The sequence below is a fragment of the Borostomias antarcticus genome, assembly GCF_949987555.1.
Source record: "Borostomias antarcticus genome assembly, chromosome: 22".
In the NCBI taxonomy this organism is placed as follows: Eukaryota; Metazoa; Chordata; class Actinopteri; order Stomiiformes; family Stomiidae; genus Borostomias; species Borostomias antarcticus.
The window spans coordinates 10,211,770-10,221,769 of NC_140255.1; the positions used below are offsets into that span (position 1 = coordinate 10,211,770).

Sequence of the window (10,000 nt, forward strand, 5' to 3'; positions counted from 1 at the left end):
AAGAGTCCCGGAACATTCTTAGAATCTCGAGTGTTCCAGTTCCAAGCACACACGCCACAACAGCGTTCCATTCCGGAGTAGCCCTGCTCCACTGTGACTGCCTCAAAGAAGAGATACCTGCCTGGCCAGATAAACAAAGAACACATTACACTTTGTACTAAGCAAAAACCGATGGAGAGGATAAACGATAAGAGAGGGGGATGGAAAGCGGGGAAAAGCGAGAGGGGGGGTGGGGGGGGAGGGAGAGAGAGAGTGAGCGAGAGAGAGAGGGAGGGGGGGAGAGAGAGAGGGTGGGAGGGGGGGAGAGAGAGGGGGGGGGGAGGAGGGAGGGGGGGGGAGGGGGAGAGGGAGGGGGGGGAAGAGAGAGAGGGAGGGAGAGAGGGGGGGGGGGGAGGGGAGAGGGAGAGGGGGGGGGGGGGGGGAGGAGGGAGAAGGAGAGCGCTGCAATTTTTTTCAGCCACTAGATTGCAGGACAGAGGAGCCAAATTGCTTGTACTCTATTTCCTGTCTTTAGGTTTTTGCAAAGCCACTTTTCTCTCTCTCTCCCTCTTTGTCTCCTTCTCTCTCTCTCTTTTTCTCTCTATCTCTTGCTCTTGCTTTTGCTCTCTCTCTCTCCCTCTCCGTCTGAGTTTATTCTGGGATGTGGAGACAGGCTGTGACGGATCTTATGTTTTCGCCACTGTTTTGTTACTCACGCACTATCCATCCCTCCATCTATCCCTCCTTCCCTCTCTCTCTCCCTCCTCCTACCTCACTCCTCCTACCTCCATCCCTCTCTCCTCCTATCTCCCTCCCTCCCTCCTATCTCCCTCCTCCATCCCTCCCTCTCTCTCTCTCCCTCTCCTACCTCCCTCCTCATTCCTCCCTCCCTCCCTCCTCCTACCGTCCATCCCTCCCTCCCTCCCCTCCCTCCCTCCCGCCATCTCTCCCTACTTTCCCTCCCTCCTCCTCTCTCCCTCCCTCCTCCTTCTATCCTTCCTTCCTCTCTTCCTTCCTCATCCTCCATCTCTCCCTCCCTCCTCCTCCATCCCTCCCTCTCTCCCTCCATCTCTCCTCCATCCCCCCCTCCCTTCCTCCATCCCTCCCTCATTCATAATGAAAGAACATAGCAGATTTCATCAAATCATTGTTTCTCTCCTGGACGGATCCAACAAAGAAGACTACTATAGACCGTGTTTAATGGGGAAGGGGAGGAGTCCACTCACTGGAGCATTTCAATGATGGACTGTTCCCATTAGTTTATTTTAACAGCTTTGATCATGCCATCTTCATCATTGTAATTCCCCAGTGTGTGGACTCCGCTCTTTCTCTCACGTGCTACTCAGGGCTGCTCTGCACCTGGTCTGCTCAGTGGATGTGCTCTGGAAGATCTTTTCTTTTCAGTGATGGAGAACAAAGGGCCAGTCGTTTCTTAAATGTGGCAGAACAGGCAGTTAGGACTTCCTGTTCCTCTGTCATCTACCGTACGCTTAAGCCTGCTGTGAGAGTGTCCGTTTCTGAGGAGATTATTTATCCTTTTTTGGACTAAGGGAGGGTGGGAGGATGGATGGATGGATGGAATAGTTTGTGCACTTCTGTAAGGACAGTTGTGAAGATAGTTGGACCTGTTCTCTCTCTCTCCTCCACTCTCTCTTTCTCTCTCTCTATCGACCACCTACCGTTCTGGGCTTGGTCTTCCCACCAAGGAGAAGTACTGTAGCAATCCATTACAATGTTTTGGCTCAACTTCTGACCAGCCGGAGCCTGGTCTGTCCTGAACACCCACCCCCTTTCAACCCAGCAGAGTGGCTTATGATGTGCGAGAGAGAGAAGAAAAAGAGTTCCCACACAACACACTTACAGCCTGGCTGCCTTCCAGCCCGTCTCCGCGGTCCTGACCAACAGTATGAGGTGGTCTGACTAAGACCTCCCTCTGAAGGGCTCTTTCACAGCTCTGCAGCTCTGTCCACTCCCCTGTGAAGAGTTTGCGTGGGGGGAAAAAAAAGAAAAAGATTGTCTCTCGCAAGGTTTCTATTTCCAGGAGTTTGGTTCCAGCGCCGGTGCTGTGCGTGGAGGTTAGCCCCAACAGATGTAATTGGTATCGCTCCACCTCCCTCACAAGCTCTGTCTCCTTCCCCCCCAGCGAGGTCACGTTCCATGTCCCCAGAGCCAGCCTTTGCCGTCCGGGTCCGGTCCGTCGGTGCCTCCCGCCTTCACTGCCACCTAGTTGGCAGCGCACCCGACCCTGACAATTCTTCCCGTGGGTGGTGGGTCCACGGGATGGAGGATGAGATGGTGTTGCCACGTTGCTTATTTGGGCTGGGCCCGGCCAGGCTCCGTGGTTGGACCCTATTCTTCTCCGGAGCTGCTCACGGTATGAGGCGTAAGGCAGGTGTGGAGCAGAGCAAGTCTTCACTTCTCTGCCTAGCTTTGTCCCTCTCTCTCTCTCTCTCTCTCTAACCCTAACCCTCTCTCTCTTTCTCTCACCTCTTCACCGTTTCCTCTCCAGTGGGCTGTTCCGACTGCACCCCCGGGTGGGAAGGCCAGGCACTCAATACTCAGTACTTTTCCACTCCGGCTGAGCTGTTGTCTTTGTCCTGGCAGAAAGCAGCTGAGCCAGTCAGTGCCACACGGTCGGACCGGCTGAAAACACGAGAATGTTTTTATTAGGGTAATGCGGTTGGATAGCTCTTACTTTGTCTCTCTCTCTGTCTCTCTCTCTGTCTCTCTCTCTCTCTCGCTCTCCAACCTGCACGTTCCCTTTTATTCCCAATCCAAATCATCCCTGGTGCTCACACAGTAGCTCGGAAACAGATGCTGTGTGTGTGTGTGTGTGTGTGTCTGTCTATCCGTGCGCTCATTTTTTTGTGCGTGCGTTTATGAATTTCAATTTCCGAGAAAGAGATACGACACACACGGGGGTTTCCAATTAGCTGGCGTGACATAACCTACCTTTGGCTCCCCCTCTTAGCCCAGAGCTTTAATATGCGCATACAAACCTCATAAATCAGCCCAGGAAATTAATATTTCAGACGTCCTCGCTGACATGCGTTCAGCATGGGTCCGCTTCTTCCTGATTGGTCCACCTCCACGCGCACCGGAGCGGTGCACGGCGGGAAATGCGTTTACGCCGGCGGAGGAGAGAGCGATGGAGAGAGAAAGAGAGCAATGGAACGACGGAAGGGTGGTTAGGAGAGGGAGAGAGAGAGATGAAGTAAAGAGAAGGGGAAGAAAAAAGATCCGCCGGCTATAAAAGGATCATATTGACCTGGCCTCGTTCGTCTGGGCTGATATCATCGCTAACAATGAGACACACATGAACAGGACGGCTTATGTTGCCTGCTGATAGCCCACGTGTCCACTCCAGCTCTCCAGGCCGGCTAGCGTCCTGGCCAACCCGAGTCTCTCCTCCAGTCCCTTCAGCTTGGGTTAAAACAAGTTCTATAAGTCAGCAGTAAATCCGTGCCTCTAAACCTGGAGTCTCTGATAGCCCTTTTCCACCAAAGTAACTCTGGTTCGTGAACCGGTTCGGTTCAGAATTCTTGCAACCTTGGTTCTATCTAGGGAACGGGACCGTGTTTCGACCAGTTTTGAGCGGAACCGTTGTACATCATTAGCTTGGAGATAGGCATGTCTAAAGTTCTTTAAGTGGTGTGTCACAAAAGTGGCTTGCTTAGTCTACTTCATTATAATTGTACTAGGTCGTCATCACACTATTGTTTTAGGGATTGTCAATTATCTAATTTGTATAAAGTCAGTTCGATGGCTGGTTATTCAGATAGTTGGCACTTAGCATAGAGAGAATGAGAGCATTCACACTTGGGAGCCTTATTCCCGGCGCACATTTACACATAGCTGAAGCGGTCGATTACCATTCTTATCATCGAGTAAAGCATGTGTTTACAGCAAATCTTGCAAATCTATAGACCACACCCGCGATATGATCATGGTTCGCGCTGAAAAACCTACTATTTTTTGGTGCCGGTTCGGAACCAACTTTAGGGTTCCCGAACTCATTTATCTTTGGTCGAAATGCTCGGAACCATTCAAAATTAGGTTTGCGAACCGGCACCGAACCGGTTCCTTCTTGGTGGAAAAGGGCTATGAGTGGTTCCTGGCGCTCCCTCCAGGCAAGCTGATTCCCATACGTCATGCACACAGCTCACCTGGGTCTCTGGTCTCTCCAATCCGCGTCTCACCCTTCACCAAAGTCACCGGCGTTACTAACTGACCCAGCGATAGACAATCACGTACCATAATACTGAGGGATTTAGCTAATCAACCAAAATCAACATGCAAGGTCAATGTAAATGGACTGCACTTACAGCGCTTTTATCCAAAGCGCTTTACAATGGCCTCTCATTCACCTATTTACACACACACACATTCACACACCAATGGCGGCAGCTGCCATGCAAGGTCCCAGCCTGCTCATTGGGAGCAATTTGGGGTTCATTGTCTTGCCCAATGACAACATAGTACATAGAACATAATAATAATCTCCTGTTCTGCTCCCGAGACCACCAGGCACTCTTGCTCATAACTGTTTAACGGTCCCGCATACGGAAAAGCTTGAACGTTGCGACTGGGCCTAGTCTAGACTAGGCAGATGAGTATCCACATTACACTTCACCCTCAGGGTACTGATTCCTGATGAGCATAATGACGATGGCCACGCGTGTAAAATTGCCTCCGACAGCTAGGATAATGACGACGGGGAGAACCATAATGACAATAACGACGACGGCAATGATGGACGACGGTGATAATGATCGTCACCGCCTTTATCACGGCTTCATCGATTTATCTGGGATGAAATCTCCAGGGTAAGTCATGTACAGGTGCGGCCTTTTAATACTCCCCTGCTTCGGAACACGGTCGTTCCCCCTGTATCCGGGGGTAAACAGCCCTGGAATAACACTGATGGGGAACTGAGAGATTGGGATAGATAAATATAGAGAGAGAGGGTATAGGGATAGATAAATATCTATAGAGAGAGGGTATAGGGATAGATAAATATATATAGAGAGAGGGAGATGAATTGAGGGAGAGAGAGAGAGAGGCAGGATACGGAAGTTGGTCCTGCGGGGCTAAGTCAACCTAATCAGGGTTTCAGCTCAAGGCGGAGGCCTGTGATTGAAAGGCCTGGCTGGGTGTTTGATCTGTGGTGGTGGTGGGGGGGGGGGGGGGGGGGGATGGGAGGGAGGAGAGTCGGGACGGTAGATTCACTGAATGTCCAGGAGTCATCTGGGCGGTCTTATATTCAAGCAATACACGGATATGATCTTTCTAGAGATCTGATTGGCTAACCCATATTTACACGTCACAATAAATGGCGGATCACTGGTCAAGAGTTCAACACTGGTCAAGAGTTCAGACACGTGATATTAGAAAGCGCGGTAAGTCTTGAATAGGTTCCTTGTAGGGACAATAGAACAATGTGAGGTCACACTAGGCCAGACTGAAAGTCTGGGGTGTGTCCCCCCCTGGATATGTCTTCCTGTTATAATGATAAAGCCACAGCAGGGGTATTTGGAATGGCAAAAGGTAGAGAACGGTGAGCAGCATGCTACAACAATATGTTTAGGAACAAAGGCTGAAACCTGAAAGACCAAGGCCAGTTGTCTCTAAAAATTCCATGACAAGTGTGCCTGGGTCCAGGTAGAGGCAGGGGTCGGGGGTAGGGTGGGGGTAGGAAAAGGATACGGACCCGGGTTAGGGTGAGTGTTGTGATTTAATTTGATTTAGCTCCCCTGCATTTTAATCATCTCATTTATATCATATTGTAATCATAGGTATATCATGGTATAAATTGTTTTAGACAGCTAAACACTGATGTAGCAATAAGAATCTGCTCAGAGTAAATACCAGAGGTGACCACTAGGAGGTTTTAGTGCGTGGCAAGCCAGGCACTATTGGAGTAAATGTTGAAATTATCCCTTTTGCTCTCTCCCTCCTGGTCTGTGACCACTATCCCTCTGGATCTGTCAAAAAGTTGAGTTATCTGTGCATCGGCTAGGAGTTTTTAACCACTAAGGCAATCCCCTTTCTTCTGATCACCCCTTTTTCCCCCGATCACCTATTTTTCCTGCTGTTCTGTCAAAATTGAGTTACCATCTCTGTCAAAGATTGAATTATCAGTGCACCTGCTTGGAGTTAATTGGGTTTAAAAAAAAACTGGAGACCCTCAGCCAGATATAATGGTGTATTAAAGGGACATATTTGGGCATAGGCCGGTGCTGAGTCAGCATATTGGACGCCATTAGATTTGTGCCAATTTAGGGGCGTGTTTTAAAAAATGGGTTGTGGTTAAGATATTAGGGCGGGGATTGCCGTAGGCTATATAAGACATTGCACATATGACAGAGTTGTTGTCTTCTCAAGGGGCCACCGGTTTTACTGCTGTTTTCATTGAAAGAGCAATAAAACCTGCTACATCGGACTCTGTTTTCTTCAAGTGCCTTTCTTATTTGGACTCTGAATTATTTTGACTCCTGATCGAGAACTTAGATAATTTTTACACAACATGAGAGGAAGGGGGACTGGGTCCAGGTCCAGGCCTAAAGCCGGAAGTGGACTGGTGTATGTCTGTGTACGTGTGTGTGTGTGTGTGTGGAAGTGGACTGGTGTATGTCTGTGTGTACTGTACGTGTGTGTGTTAACTAAATGCTACGACATCCACAGCTGGCACGGGGGTATCTATCGGACTCAGGGTGGTCTGCGTGTGACAGTGGGGCATCCACTGGACCTGGTTAGAAGGTAGGAGGGAGAGAGAGAGGCACTAGGGAGGGGGGAGGCAGAAAAGGGTTAGTAGCACGCAGAGCCATAAAAGCAACACAGATATTAAAACAGAGTGTGCCCGTTGCAGGGCAACCAGCTTCTGTATACACAACTAGATATACATACAGTGCATAAAAGGATATACACAAATGTATACAGAGGATTCACAGGTAGGTTGAAGGCTGCCTTTCTGTGTCTCTAGGTCCTGGCTAGTGATTGTAGGCTAGACTGAAAAGGTACGTCTCGCTTGAAGATTTCCATTGCTTCTTAGGTACTCTGGCTAGGTGTTCCAGAGGTTGGGGGCATAGAAACTGAAAGCTGCCTCCCTGTGTCTCTTGGTCCTGGCTTGTGGAACTGTTAGGAGTTCAGTACCTGAGGACCTGAGTGGTCTGTTGGGCATGTACCTGACAAGCATGTCTGAAATGTATTCAGGTGCGTGCCTGTGGAGAGATTTATAGACTAATAATAGTATTTTACAGTCAATTCTAGAATTGACAGGTAACCAGTGTAGTGATTTTAAGGCTGGTGCGATGTGTGCCCTCCGTCTAGTCTTAGTGAGGACTCGTGTTGCAGCGTTCTGTATCATTTGTAGTTTAGAGATTCTTGGCTGATCTCCCCTCTGTCCTCCCATCCATCCATCATCTGTCCATTTCGCTCCACATTTCTCCTTTTTTCTCTCTCCCTCCATCGTTCCTGGTGGCCTCTCGCTCGCTCCCTCGTCCGCCTGCTACCCCCAGTCAACTCCACTCATCCTGGAGAGAGGGACGGAGGGAGAGACAGAGAGAGAGAGAGAGTGAGAGAGAGAGGGGGTGTGGGGGTTGTTGAATACTACTGTCGTCGTAGGTGCTACAGCGGTAGAGAAAGAGAGAGAGAAGGAGAGAGAGAGAGAGAGAGGGATATGCTGGGAAGGACATACCGTACAAGCAGATAGATGAGCACGGTGTGATGAAAAGAGAAGCTAGTTGATAGGAGGGGGGAGAAAGAAAGAGAGCGTTGTTGCTGTCCCCCCGGGGCTTCGGTTACAGACGACTTAAAAACCTCAAATCAGTACGGATGATTCACCTGCTCCTCTCATCCAATCCCAAGCTGATAAATACCAACACATGGCTCCCGGGGGAGTGATTTGTTTTTTCCTCTGGGGTAAATGGGAGGTGTATCTGATGGCGTGCTGGTGTTACAGATAACCTTTCCTACACACACCCTCCGTAAACCTGCTCCCTCGCTCCTGGCGCCCAGTAGGGGGGAGGGGAAGGGGAGGCGTAATGAAAAAGGCAGACGATTCATTCAGATACAGATTAATATCTCAGCTGCTCACTGTCTAGCCTCACCCTGGTGGAACACTCAGACGTTCTCCGAAAGTCCAATGGTTGGTTCCAGTGAGGGGAAGGTTCCAGGGTAGATCCAGGGTGGATGGATACTGGGCTTACAGCCGGGCTTTCATGGGGATGTTTTCAGACAGTTTCCAGTTCTGGACTGTCCTCAGCAGTGTCTCTGGGGTTAAAGTGGTGTCGGAAGAGACCAAATGCCACCCGGAAAGGTATTGTCTCTGCGCGCACGCACGCACGCACGCACGCACGCACGCACACACACACACACACACACACACACACACACACACACACACAGGTGACAGATGCTTCTATTGAATATTTTTAATGGAAAGATTTTCTGTCCGTATCCGCTCTTATCACTCCCCCGCCTGCAATCCTCCAAATGGATTCTATTTTCTGCCTAATTTGCCAAATGTTTGGTCCCACAGTGGACTTAGAAGAGGTGGGGATGCCATGACATAAGCCCTACTGCTCAGCTGCTCATCTCTCCCTCTCTCACACCCTCCCCCTCCCCCCCCCCCCCACACACACACAACTCAGCATTACACTTCATACCTTGGAAGGAATAGTTTCATTATGTTGAATCTTTAAGGATCTCAGGAACGCTCCACTCCGATTTCACATCCTCTCTCCCTCTCTGCTTCTCTCTCCCTCTCTTCTCTCCCCCTCTCTTCTCTCCCCCTCTCTTATCTCTCCCTCTCTTCTCTCCCCCTCTCTTCTCTCTCCCTCTCTTCTCTCCCTCTCTCTCTCTCTCTCCCTCTCTTCTCTCCCCCTATCTTCTCTCCCCCCTCTCTTCTCTCTCCCTCTCTTCTCTCCCCCTCTTCTCTCTCCCTCTCTTCTCTCTCCCTCTCTCTCTCTCCCTCTCTTCTCTCTCCCTCTCTTCTTTCTTCTCTCTCCCTCTCTGCTTCTCTCTCCCTCTCTTCTCTCTCCCTTTCTTCTTTCTTCTCTCTACTTTCTTTTCTCTCCCTTTCTTCTATCTCCTCTCTTCTCTCTCCCTCTCTTCTCTCTCATTTCTAATCTTCTGTCTCCTCTCTCCCTCTCTTCACTTTACTCTCCACTCTTCTCTCCCCCTCTTCTCTCTCCTCTCCTTCAACTCTCTTCTCTTCTCTCTCCCTCTCTTCTCTCTTCCTCTCAGTAACAAAGTACTGTACGGTGCCTTGACTGTGCATCAGCTTCAAACCTGAATGTTTTGACTGTGGTTACAGAGAAGAGTACAGTAGCTACGTTACACACCGCTGTTCTGGAGTTTGGCAGCATTCCAGCACCCTCAACACTCTTCACGGGGAACCAACCCCACCGCCCGTGGGAACCAACCCCACCGCCCGTGCCTCGGGTGTCGCCGTTCGGCCATTTCTTCCCGTCGCCACTTGCGGTGTTTTCCTACCGCAGGGCGAGCGAGGGGACTGTCTGTAGGGGATCTGTCAGGAGACGGAAGAGGGTGAAGGGACTGCTTTTAGCACAGCCGGGCCCCAACAGTTGGCCTGCCTGTGAGATGAGGAGGGCGGGGTAACAGCAGACCCCCCAGGGTGGCCGATTCTCAGGCCCCTGGCGCGGGACGCACGCTTTCACTCTCAGCCTCAGTCGAGTTTAGGAAAACTGTGTGTTTCGCATGAGCGCTTTCCTCGGAGCAGCATCCATCTTGAATTACCCTCTGATTGGCGTGTGATGCTAATCTCCGTGTTGATTGGGCGGCTGCTTAAGTTCACAGCCGGGAGCACAGAAGGTGCTCAAGCAAGCCTACTTGAAGCAGCCACAAGATTCATATTGGATGTACCATTTATTTGATTTATGATAATTGTGTTGTGTTTCTTTTCTCGCTGTGATAAAACACCTTTTGACTGATTTCAAACTCAGTCACACTTCAAAGGCTACGCTTAATCAAAGATATTTGGATCCAGTCCAACTGAGAT

At 50.1% G+C, this 10,000-nt stretch overlaps 1 protein-coding gene across 1 annotated transcript in view; it reads left to right on the top strand.

Annotated features, from left to right (window-relative positions):
- snx29 (sorting nexin 29) overlaps positions 1 to 10,000 on the top strand; it is an 81,880-nt gene that overhangs the window by 60,380 nt on the left and 11,500 nt on the right. The window lies entirely within an intron of this gene.